Source organism: Bubalus bubalis, chromosome 7 (genome assembly GCF_019923935.1).
Source record: "Bubalus bubalis isolate 160015118507 breed Murrah chromosome 7, NDDB_SH_1, whole genome shotgun sequence".
In the NCBI taxonomy this organism is placed as follows: Eukaryota; Metazoa; Chordata; class Mammalia; order Artiodactyla; family Bovidae; genus Bubalus; species Bubalus bubalis.
In genome coordinates this window covers 61983784-61996372 of record NC_059163.1, presented here as the reverse complement: position 1 = coordinate 61996372, position 12589 = coordinate 61983784, and positions in this window count along the sequence as shown.

Here is a 12589-nt window from a genome sequence, read left to right as displayed (position 1 = left end):
TAAAAAGTTTTGGGGCCTTGCTTCCTGGCATGTGAGATCTTAGTTCCCCTACCAGGGACTGAACCTGCGCCCCCTGCACTGGAAGCATGGAGTCTTAACCACTGGCTGCTGAGGAAGTTCCTAAACTCTCTTAATTCTCAAATAACCCTATGAGATCGGTACTATTATCATTTTTCAACCTTTTAAAGATGAAGAAACTAAGGCACAAAGAGGGGAGGTGATTTGCCCAAGGTTATGTTTCTTGCAGAAGTGAGATTCTAACCCAAATCCACACAATTCCATGCTCTTGGCCACCACACTATTCCAGTAAATGCTCAGGAAAACCTCTATCCTGAATGCCTTTCTTCTTCATGGCTGACTGGGCTCCACCTTTAAGACTCAGTTAAGGAATTTCTTTCCTTATAAAGCTGTCTCTGTTATTTCAAATAGAGTTGCCTTCTCTCTCTCTTTCTCTCTCTTTTTAAAATTGATTCTAGACCTTGGTGATGGAGAAGGCAATGGCACCCCACTCCAGTACTCTTGCATGGAAAAATCCCATGGGTGGAGGAGCCTGGTGGGCTACAGTTGGACACAACTGAGTGACTTCACTTTCACTTTTCACTTTCATGCATTGGAGAAGGAAATGGCAACCCACTCCAGTGTTCTTGCCTGGAGAATCCCAGGGACGGGGGAGCCTGGTGGGCTGCCGTCTATGGGGTCGCATAGAGTTGGACACGACAGAAGTGACTTAGCAGCAGCAGCAGACCTTGGTGAAATCTAGCAATAATCACAGCTACAACTGCCACCTCCACAACAATATCAGTAATAATTACTATATATCTATGTCTTATTTTGGCACTTACTATGTGTCTAGCATTGTTGTATACCAACTTCAGTTTCCACCAGAGCACCGCAGAAAATCATGACACAGAGACGTTAAGTGACTTGCCCAAGGACAGGCAGATAACAAGTTACAGAACTAGGATCCAAATTCAGATCTGCCTATGCCAAAAGTGGGACCACTTGTGAAAAAATTAAGATGGCTACAGCAGTGTTAAACTAAGTGTTGTTGTTCCATCACTAAGTCGTGTCCAACTCTGCGACCCCATGAACTGCAGCACACCAGGCTTCCCTGTCCTTCACTGTTGACCAAGTGTGGGCTCTTTTAAACATGAGTACCTGTGTGAATGCAATGAAGGCATAGCCATTAAGCCATTCAAGGAGGAGCCAGTGGAAATGCCACTAAATAAATACTCATTAAATTCCTGGGTATGTTACTGACTTTAGGACTGAAGTACACAAATGGATATGCTAATGTTGAACAAGTCTTGCATTTCCAGAATATATTTCACTAGTCTGTGATGCATTTATTTTTAAGGTGGTACTGGCTTTTACTTGCTAGTATTTTATCTATAATTTTACATTTATATTTTTTCCTGCGCTCATTAATGATATAAAACATTAAAGTTATATTTGTTTCATTAAAAGCATTCAAAAATCTTTTCCCTCTGGAAATATTAATGTTTGTATATCCTTATGATTACAATAATCGAGTCTCCATGATGTGCTAAGAATTTTTCTGTGAAAGGATATACATATGGGGCTATTTTGAGTAGTGTGTCTTTAGAAGCATTATTTCCTTCATGAAAATAGCTTGGTTTAACCATTCTATCTTCACTCTAATCAAATTTGGACAATTTTATTTTCACTGTATATTTTTCCCTTTATCTAGGTTTCTAAATATAATTTATATGGATTTATATAGAGTAATCTCATGGGTTTTTATTTCTATTTCAATTGTTCTTTCCCTTTATCATTTTCAACTTATAAATTTGAACTCTTTCCTTTTCTGTTTTTATTAGGTTACTTAGTGCTTTGTCTATTTATTTTCAGAGAATCAGCCTTTTTTTTTTTTTTTCCAATTTTTGCCCTGTTTTCTTTCACTAATCATTTTTTTTAATAATTGCTTTTATTTCATTTTTCTCTTCCTAGCTTTTAAGTTTGGATTTAGTTGATGCTTTATATCCTTAATTCTCTTCATTTTTAGACATTGAAAAGTTTTTATTTCTACTTTCTCTTTTCTTCTGCAGTTGCATAACAAATTTCCCGATAGATATGTTATTATTTTCTTATTATTAATTCTAGTTTTATTGTATAGTGATCAAAGAATATTGTTCACATTATTTCTACTTTAAGGGTTTTAACGAAGCATTCATTGATACTTAATTTATAATTGATTTTTTGTGAAAACTAAATGAGTTCTTGAGAAGGCATATTCTGTGCTGTTGTTGTAATTGTTGTTTAAGTCCCTAAGTCATGTCTGACTCTTTTGCAACCTCATGGACTCTAGCCCACCAGCATCCTCTATCCATAGGATTTCCCAGGCAAGAATACCGGAGTGGGTTGCCATTTCCTTTTCCAGGGGATCTTCCCAACCCAGGTATCAAACTCGTGTCTTCTGCATTGACAGGCAGATTCTTCACCACTGAGCCATCTGGGAAGCCCACGTTCTTTACTATAAACATGTAAAGTTTCAGGGATAAATATATAACAAAACATATCAATAAAAAGTTACCATAAAAATTATAGTATTTAGATCTATTTATGTAGCCTCTCTTGAATTAAGCACAGTGTGTAAAAGGTGTCAAAGGTTAAAGTATTTTATTATGTATGAGTTTCTGTTTATTTCTCCTTGTATTACCTGTAGCTTCTTCTTTAAGAAATTGTTGCATCATCTGCTGCATACTCATAATTATTAATATCAACATTATATACTTTGTTCTGTAATATTCTAATCATTGTCATGCTTAATGTTCTTTGGCATGAATTCCACATCATCAGTATTCAGATTAGAACTCCTAGTGTCTACTTTATTTCAGTGTGTGATGTAAGATTTTCCCATATATATTTGTCCACCCTTCTAATTTTAGTCTTATTGAATAACTTTATTTTAGTGTGTCTCTTATCTAAAACTGAATTGACTTTTGGTCAGTAAGGAAGTTTGAAATGATCTTTCTTTTAATAGGTGAGCTAAGCACACTTGTGCTTATTAATATGGTTGATACATTTCTTCTTAACTGAGTCTAGTATTTTATATATACTGAAGCACAAGCTGGAATCAAGATTCCAGATATGCAATCTCAGATATGCAGACGACACCACCCTTATGGCAGAAAATGAAGAAGAACTAAAGAGCCTCTTGACGAAAGTGAAAGAGGAGAGTGAAAAAGTTGGCTTAAAGCTCAACATTCAGAAAATGAAGATCATGGCATCCAGTCCCATCACTTCATGACAAATAGATGGGGAAACAGTAGGAAAAGTGGCTGACTTTATGTTTCTGGGCTCCAAAATGACTGCAGATGGTGATCACAGCCATGAAATTAAAAGACACTTACTCCTTGGAAGGAAAGTTATGACCAACCTAGACAGCATATTAAAAAGCAGAGACATTACTTTGTCAACAAAGGTCCATGTAGTCAAGGCTATGGTTTTTTCAATGGTCATGTATGGATGTGAGAGTTGGACTGTGAAGAAAGCTGAGTGCTGCAGAATTGATGCTTTTGAACTGTGGTGTTGGAGAAAACTCTTGAGAGTCCCTTGGACTGTGAGGAGATCCAACCGGTCCATCCTAAAGGAGATCAGTCCTGGGTATTCATTGGAAGGACTGTTGTTGAAGCTGAAACTCCAGTACTTTGGCCACCTCATGCGAAGAGTTGACTCATTGGAAAAGACACCAATGCTGGAAAAGATTGAGGGCAGGAGGAGAAGGGGACAACATAGGATGAGATGGTTGGATGGCATCATCGACTTGATGGACATGGGTTTGGGTGGACTCCGGGAGTTGGTGATGGACAGGGAGGCCTGATGTGCTGTGGTTCGTGGGGTCACAAAGAGTCAGACACAACTGAGCAACTGAACTGAACTCCTTTCTGAATGTGTTCTATTTTTTCCTTTTCTATTTCTTTTGTTATTTATGAAGGTTTGGGGTTTTCTTCCAAAGATTACCTTTTTAATAACACCTTTAGTGATGTCCTCAGTCCACATTTCCTCACTTAGGTTTCTATTACAGATATTCTGAGGTTTGCCTGATGGCTCAGTGCTTAAGAACCCACTTGCCAATGCAGGAGATGCAGGTTCAATCCCTGGGTCAGGAAGATGCCCAGGAGAAGGAAATGGCAACCCACTCCTGTATTCTTGCCTGAAAAATCCCATGGGCAGAGGGGCATGGTGGGCTACAGTCCATGGGGTCACAAAGAGTCGGATACGACTGAGTGACTAAGCACACACATATGTCACTTTTATGAAAGACCTATATTTGTTCCTGTTTTCACTAATCTAAAGTAATCTAAAGAGGATTTGCATTTTTAGGAAAAAAGATAAAAAGTGAAACTAGCACTCAGCATTTGCTTTGCAGCTGATTGTAGAGGCAGTGCACACCTGGAGCAGGGAGAAAGGCACAGCAAGCTCCTTCCCTGGGAGCTGCACGCAGCATCTCAGCATCAAGCCATCATCACTTTGAACTGTATCCATGAGCATCTGTGCTTGATCTCAATTTATTTTGTGCATCTGTTACCAAGGCGGGTCCTGAGGTAATTGCTTCTTGCTTTGTGACTTTTCAGCCTATTAAAGGTTTCTTAGGAATGCTCTGCTTTAGCTGGTGGCAAAACCTGTATTTTATCTACCAGTTCATAGCAATACCAACTGACTCCACCTCTTTTTAAAATGACAATTGCTGAGCTTATTCTAATTCCTTCTTCACCTTCTCTTTTTCCTTTTCATAACATTATTACTTAATGTCATGGCAGATGACATTCTTCTACCCTTGATTGTCTAAGTTACACGATTAAATATTAAATGGTCATTCTAAATTTTTTTCTTGGGGATGGTCTTGATTCCTGTCTCCTGTACAATGTCACTAACCTCCATCCATAGTTCATCAGGCACTATGTCTATCAGATTTAGTCCCTTCAATCTATTTCTCACTTCCACTGTATAGTCATAAGGGATTTGATTTAGTTCATACCTGAATGACCTAGTGGTTTTCTCCACTTTCTTCAATTTCAGTCTGAATTCAGCAATAAGGAGTTCATGATCTGAGCCACAGTTGGCTCCCAGTCTTGTTTTTGTTGACTGTATAGAGCTTTTCCATCTTTGGCTCCAAAGAATATAATCAATCTGATTTCAGTGTCGATCATCTGGTGATGTCCATGTGTAGAGTCTCCTCTTGTGTTGTTGGAGGAGGGTGATTGCTATGACCAGTATATTATCTTGGCAGAACTCTATTAGCCTGCTTCATTCCGTACTCCAAGGCCAAATTTGCCTGTTACTCCAGGTGTTTCTTGACTTCCTACTTTTGCATTCCAGTCCCCTATAATGAAAAGGAGATCTTTTTTGGGTGTTAGTTCTAGAAGGTCTTGTACATCTTCATAGAACTGTTCAACTTCAGCTTCTTCAGTGTTACTAGTCAGGGCTAGACTTGATTACCATGATATTGAATGGTTTGCCTTGGAAACGAACAGAGATCATTCTGCCATTTTTGAGATAGCATCCAAGTACTGCATTTCGGACTCTTTTGTTGACTATGATGGCTACTCCATTTGTTCTAAGGGATTCTTGCCCACCGTAGTAGATATAATGGTCATCTGAGTTAAATTCACCCATTCCAATCCATCCTAGTTCACTGATTCCAAGAATGTCAATGTTCACTCTTGTCATCTCCTGTTTGACCACTTCCAATTTGCCTTGATTCATGGACCTAACTGGAGAAGGAAATGGCAACACACTCCAGTATTCTTGCCTGGAAAATCCCAAGGACAGAGGATCCTGGTAGGCTACAGTTCCTGGTGTCGTGAAGAGTCAGACACGACTGAATGACTTCACTTTCATTTTTCACTTTCATGCACTAAAGAAGGAAATGGCAACCCACTACAGTGTTCTTGCCTGGACAATCCCAGGGAAGAAGGAACCTGGTGGGCTGCTGTCTATGGGGTCACACAGAGTCGGACATGACTGAAGTGACTTAGCAGCAGCAGCATGGACCTAACATTCCAGGTTCCTATGCAATATTGCTCTTTACAGCATTGAACCTTACTTCTATCACCAGTCCCATCCACAACAGGGTGTTGTTTTTGTTTTGGCTCCATCCTTTCATTCTTTCTGGAGTTATTTCTCCACTGATCTCCAGTAGCATGTTGGGCACCTACCGACCTGGGGAGTTCATCTTTCTGTGTCCTATCTTTTTGCCTTTTCATACAGTTCATGGGGTTCTTAAGGCAAGAATACTGAAGTGGTTTGCCATTCCCTTCTCCAGTGGACTACATTCTGTCATGTACCATGACATGACCGTCTGTCTTGGGTGGCCCTGCACGGCATGGCTTAGTTTCATTGAGTTAGACAAGGCTGTGGCTGTCTGAGGAGGCCTTACAAATAGCTGTGAAAAGAAGCGAAACAAAAAGCAAAGGAGAAAAGGAAAGATACACCCATTTGAATGCAGAGTTCCAAAGAATATCAATGAGAGATAAGAAAGCCTTCCTCGGTGATCAATGCAAGGAAATAGAGGAAAACAACAGAATGGGAAAGACTAAAAATATCTTCAAGAAAATTAGAGATACAAAGGGAACATTTCATGCAAAGATGGGCTCGATAAAGGACAGAAATGGTACAGAACTAACAGAAGCAGAAGATATTAAGAAGAGGTGGCAAGAATACACAGAAGAACTGTACAAAAAAGATCTTCATGACCCAGATGATCACGATGGTGTGATCACTCACCTAGAGCAAGACATCCTGCAATGTGAAGTCAAGTGGGCCTTAGGAAGCATTACTACGAATAAAGCTAGTGGAGGCAATGGAATATCAGTTGAACTATTTCAAATCCTAAAAGACGATGCTGTGAAAGTGCTGCACTCAATATGCCAGCAAATTTGGAAAACTCAGCAGTGGCCACAGGACTGGAAAAAGTCAGTTTTCATTCCAATCCCAAAGAAAGGCAATGCCAAAGAATGCTCAAACTACCACACAATTGCACTCATCTCACACGCTAGTAAAGTAATGCTCAAAATTCTCCAAGCCAGGCTTCAGCAATATGTGAACCGTGAAATTCCAGATGTTCAAGCTGGTTTTAGAAAAGGCAGGGGAACCAGAGATCAAATTGCCAACATCCTCTGGATCATCAAAAAAGCAAGAGAGTTCCAGAAAAACATCTATTTCTGCTTTATTGACTATGCCAAAGTCTTTGACTGTGTAGATCACAATAAACTGTGGAAAATTTTGAAAGAGATGGGAATACCAGACCACCTAACCTGCCTCTTGAGAAACCTGTATGCAGGTCAGGAAGCAACAGTTAGAACTGGACATAGGACAACAGACTGGTTCCAAATAGGAAAAGGAGTACGTCAAGGCTGTATATTGTCACCCTGCTTATTTAACTTCTATGCAGAGTACATCATGAGAAACGCTGGACTGGAAGAAACACAAGCTGGAATCAAGATTGCCAGGAAAAATATCAATAACCTCAGATATGCAGATGACACCACCCTTATGGCAGAAAGTGAAGAAGAACTAAAGAGCCTCTTGATGAGAGTGAAAGTGGAGAGTGAAAAAGTTGGCTTAAAGCTCAACATTCAGAAAATGATCATGGCATCTGGTCCCATCACTTCATAGCAAATAGATGGGGAAACAGTGGAAACAGTGGCTGACTTTATTTTTCTGGGCTCCAAAATGACTGCAGATGGTGATCACAGCCATTAAATTAAAAGACACTTACTCCTTGGAAGGAAAGTTATGACCAACCTAGACAGCATGTTAAAAAGCAGAGACATCACTTTATCAAAAAAGGTCTTTGTAGTCAAGACTATGGTTTTTCCGGTGTTCATGTATGGATGTGAGAGTTGGACTAAAAAGAAAGCTGAGTACCAAAGAATTGATGCTTTTGAACTGTGGTATTGGAGAAGACTCTTGAGAGTTCCTTGGACTGCAAAGAGATGCAACATGTCCATCCTAAAGGAGATCAGTCCTGGGTGTTCATTGGAAGGACTGATGTTGAAGCTTAAACTCAAATACTTTTGCCAGCTGACGTGAAGAGCTGACTCATTGGAAAAGACCCTGATGCTGGGAGGGATTGGGGGCAGCAGGAGAAGGGTACGACATAGGATGAGATGGTTGGATGCCATCACCAACTCAATGGACATGGGTTTGGGTCGACTCCAGGAGTTGGCGATTGATAGGGAGGCCTGGTGTGCTGTGGTTCATGGGGTCGCAATGAGTCGGACATGACTGAGTGACTGAACTGAACTGAACTGAAATTGTTTTGGCAAAAATGTCATAGTAATGTCTTGATTGTATGACATTCAAATTTTTGTGTATTACTCAGGGCTTTTGGATATAATATTCCCTGAATTTTGGCTGTTTTTATAACCTGATAAATCTGTTTTTATAACCATAATAATTGAAGGACAGTTTGGTTGAACATAAAATCCTTGGCTTACATATTTCTATCCTTAAGCAGTTTTTAATGATATTGTAAGGTTGTCTTTATTTTTCTGTTATTGTCAAAAAATCAGATGTCAAGTGATTTTTCTATTTAAGTGAGTTGTTTTTTTGTGTGTTTACTTTTGTATTTTATTGATGCCCTGGGGAGTTTGTTATCTTTAAAATCACTTCTTTTACTATGTCTTTAGAGATGACAAACTGAACTAATCTTTCCAGATATACCAGTATCATTTTAATACATAATTGTAAGGCTTTTATTTTTATGGCATTTTCTTGGAAAATAGTTTTAATTCTGTGGCACTGTTTGGTGTTTCTGCATAGAATTTACAGAGGCATATGTTTGACATTTTTACTTCTTTAAAAATTACTACTCTTATAATACTTTGTATTTTCATTTTTTTTATGTGCTCATAAATATCTTCATGCCTCTACTAGAATTCTTTTATTATATATTCAGTTGATCAGCTTCTAATTTAGTCTTAATTGGTAAGATTTTTTTTCCCAATACTTTCTTATGTCCAGTGCACTCTTGTTTGACATCTCCCATTTTTTAAACTATTTCTTTTTTTCTTTGACCTCTGCCAGATGGGAACTTTCCACCCTGAGCCCTCCATGGAAGTTCTGTGCCCAGTTCCTGCCTTTTCCCCCAGCAAACCCTACCTCTGAAGCAGTCATCACATTCCTCTGTTTCTGATCCAAATCCTGAACTTAAAATTTTAACCTGGACCCAAATTCCACTTGAGCAATAAATAAGGGAATTGATGAGTCCTTCTGTCTCTGAAGTTCAATGGGATGAAAAGTGTGTGTAAATTTGGACTCAAGAAGCCTCTAGTTCTGCAGTGTGACCAGGACTTTGATGGGACACAAAAATGCAAAATGAGGCCAAAGGGCAGGGAGGGCTTCCCAGTGACATGGAATCTGTCATCCCTCTCACTTGCCTGTCCCCAACATTCTTGCTGCATGAAGGGTCATTAACCATCAGAGACCACTTGTGGATAAAGAAATTAATGGGTTGGAATTCTCAGGCTGTGTGAGGGAGCAGAGTCCTAATACCTAATGTTCCTGGACCTCAGTTCATTCTTTGTGAGGCCATAGCTAATGCTTCTTACTTCAACACTCACTTTTGGATAATGTAAATACATGGCATATAATGTAAACTGTTTTACATATGCAATTATATTACGTCTTAAACTTGTTTTTCCACATTTCCTGGACCACGTTTATAAACAGTATTTTATTTCTCTTTTGCAGAAATTCCAATTTCACAAATCTTTTCTATTGAACAGCTTTTATTGTTATTTACATACACACACAACCTTATTTTTTCACTTTTCTAACAATGACTAAAATACAGTAAAATAAGTATTGTTGTGGTCCCTCGCACAATATTGCTCACCCATGGAGAATATAAGTTTCGTGAGGACTCAGTTGGATGATGGACTACTAGAGGGTCCCTATTATCTCATCCATGGGATACAAATGGACATTTGTGGCTGAGAGAAAGGTTGGTGTATAAAAATTACTTGTATTTTAAATCTCAGGCTGAAGGTGACAGCTAGGACCCACAGGGGTGGGAAATCCAAACCAACCTTCACCAACAGGCACATCTAGACAGGAGTGAGCATCACCATTCTAGGCTTAGAGGCCCTTCCCCAACCCACCCCACCTCCGAGGGCAATGTCCTCTTCAGTAAACACCTGCAAGGAAATTTGATCAAGAACCAAGGACAGTATAAGCAGGGTTGTCCCGAGGATGCTATTGTTATTGTCCTTTTGAAAGATGCTTAGTGCCCAAACTAATTTGAATACAGAGAGAAAAAGTGAAGTCGCTCAGTTGTGTCTGACTCTTTGCGACCCCATGGACTGTAGCATACCAGGCTTCTACTTTCATAGGCTTTTCCAGGCAAGAATACTGGAGTGGGTTGCCATTTCCTTCTCCAGGGGATCTTCCTGATCCAGTGATCTAACCCAGGTCTCCCACGTTGCAGGCAGACGCTTTACCTTCTGAGCCACCAGGGAAGCCTGAAAATATAGAGAGAAGAAAGTCCAGCTAATTCCATAGTTTTTTGTTTTTTGTTTTTTTTTTTTACTTTACAATATTGTATTGGTTTTGCCATACATCAACATGAATCTACCACGGGTGTACACATGTTCCGCATCCTGAAACCCCCTCCCACCTCCCTCCCCGTACCATCCCAGAGGTTTCAGTACTTCCTGTTCAACTGGAAGCTCTCAGTGTTTAAAGTTTTTTTGTTTGTTTAAAAAAAGAAAATTCAGAAATCAGGAGTGTGCATTTGCAGAGATGAGACAATCTCTTATTTTGTAGTTAGGGATGTGTGGGTTAGTCCCTCAGGCATGTCTGACTCTTTGCAACCCCAAAGACTGTAGCCTGACAGGCTCCTCTGTCCATGGGATTCTCCAGGCAAGAATACTGGAGAGTAGCTTGCCCTTCACCTTCTCCAGAGGATCTTCCTGACCCAGGGATCGAACACCTGGTCTCCTGCATTAGCAGGCAGATTCTTTACCATTTGAGCTACAGGGATAGGGGAACCAGAATCCTTTAGAATCACTGCCTTAGCTGAAGTCAAGCACAGCCTCTCCTAGTTATCCAACCGAATCCTAGTTTAGGTATAGCTGAAGGGATTCAGCAGATGCAACAAAGTCCCAATCCTTAAATTAAAGGCAGTGAGGTCCAGGATTAGCCCGACTCAAATACATTTAAGAATTAAGTCATCTCCCCACCTTTTCAGGGGAAGATCTTGACTCACCCTTGTACCAGGACTCTTTGAATGGGTGGAACACGGGTCATTTATGGTGTTTGGTGATTGTGAATGCTGACAGTAGTACTACTAAGTACAATACATACAGCTCCCTCTACACCCTAAGTGAGAAGGGCCTGCAGTACCCCAGAGAGAGGTTGAGACTGTTGTGCATGCTCAGTTGTGTCGGGCTCCTCTGTCCATGGGATTTCCCAGGCAAGAATACTGGAGTGGGTTTCCATTTCCTTCTCTAGTGGATCTTCCCAACCCAGAAATCTAGCCCACATCTCCTGTGATTCCTGCATTGGCAGGCGAATTCTTTACTACTGTGCCACCTGGGAAGCCCTATCTGCAGATACAAGTCTTCTAATGCCAGGGCTCAGCAGAAACCGCCCCCCTGGATTTCACTCACACCATGCTTTCTGACTTCTTCTCAAATCTCTTTTCAGGTGGCAACTATTTCCATCCAGAGACACCACTATCCCTCCATCTGAAACCTCAATCACTTTACCTGCGTCCCTCTCTGTTCCTTCAAATTCACTTTACTTCCAAAATTGTCACTGTGTGAACTTCCCTAAGTTGTATTTCATGTTGCTATTGGAAATTTTTTAAATTGGTCATTTTCCATCAGCTTACAAGTTTCCTCCCATAGCCTTGAAAGTACAAGCTTCTCTAAATCATGATGAAGTACACTTCCCTTTATAAGACTCCTATAACCATTAAGGAGAAAAATCATAGGCCAGGGTGGGAACCTTTGCTGCTTGTTTACAGAGATGCCTCTCTTGAAATCTTACCTGATATGCTCCCCATCCCCCTTTCTGATCCTCTTCAGCCTGGGAGGACTCGGTTTCTCTGCACAGTGGCAATCAATGTGTGCTTTTGTCTCCATGACCATGTCTTTCTGCCCCTTTCTTACTACTTCAGCTTCTCACAAGATGAATTAGATAGAACTTGCTATCGATTCAAGCACTTTTCATTTGCTCAATCTTCCATATTTCATGATACTTTATCTCTCTTAAAATTTCCTTTGGTCACACAGAAATCTGAAAAGATACCCTTTTATCTTGGAAAATAAAAATTTTCCCAGTCACTTCACTGGCAGAACAGAAACTCACTGTCTGGAGTAGTCAGCCCTGTTTTTGACCCAGAAAGACCCTCCAGCACTCAGGAACACCCACGATCATCTCCTTCCATTACCTTCAACCACTTTCCCTCCGCTATCCTCTCTGGTTGCCCTTCTTGTTTCAAAAATTCATCCAAGAAAGTTCATAGATTCATGTTTTACAGTGACATATTGAAATGGTTGCCCCTAAGCCAGAAAAGTTTTCCTGGGGTTTAAAATTCAATACCCATATTTTCTGA